Below are 671 nucleotides of genomic sequence, written 5' to 3' on the forward strand. Positions count from 1 at the left end.
ATTTTTATCAGCTGCCTTGGTAATGGAACTAGGATGTGTCCTCATGAAATATGTGGACAATACTAAGGGCCTTGTATCATGTGACCCTTTAGCACATGTTAAGTCTTTGCAGTGTTAAAATTAGAATATGTTCTAATTGCATGGTAATGTTTACAATTGCAGTTGCATGATAATGTTTATAATGATCTCTAACATGCACAGCTTGCTGATTGTCAGTTCCAGCCCCTGCACTGCACCAGTCTTGAACTGGCTCCAGTGTAGTCCCAGTCCCAGTTCAGACCTACAGTCAGCTGATTGTTGGTCCCAGCCACAGGACCCTCTGGAGCTGCTGGCATGTTGGGGGTGGGTAGGGGGACTGGGGAGTGACAACTGTGTGGGGGGGTTCTGCCATGTGGCCCCAGAGTCCCCACTGCCAGCAAGTGCAGTGAGGTTTTTTGGGTTTTGTTTTTTATTCCTGGACTGCTGGGACTGGTCGGGGGGGTCATCAGGGGCAGGGGCTCTGCCAGGATGCCCCAGAGCCCGCACAACCCCTGCTACAGCCAGCGAATGTGGGGCAATATTTTATTTTATTTTAAGTGCCAGGACTATGCTGGGATCAGGCGGGGGATGGGGCCGGGCAGGGCAGCCATGGAGGCTTCTCCCGTGGCTCCCAGCACCCAGGGAGAGGCAGG

General features: G+C 52.3%; 1 protein-coding gene across 4 annotated transcripts in view; it reads right to left on the minus strand.

Annotated features, from left to right (window-relative positions):
* The window catches only part of TIAL1 (TIA1 cytotoxic granule associated RNA binding protein like 1), a 35,704-nt gene that overhangs the window by 5,025 nt on the left and 30,008 nt on the right, over positions 1-671 (minus strand). The window lies entirely within an intron of this gene.

Source organism: Gavialis gangeticus, unplaced genomic scaffold (assembly GCF_001723915.1).
Source record: "Gavialis gangeticus isolate Ggan-Ray unplaced genomic scaffold, GavGan_comp1, whole genome shotgun sequence".
Taxonomy (NCBI): Eukaryota; Metazoa; Chordata; order Crocodylia; family Gavialidae; genus Gavialis; species Gavialis gangeticus.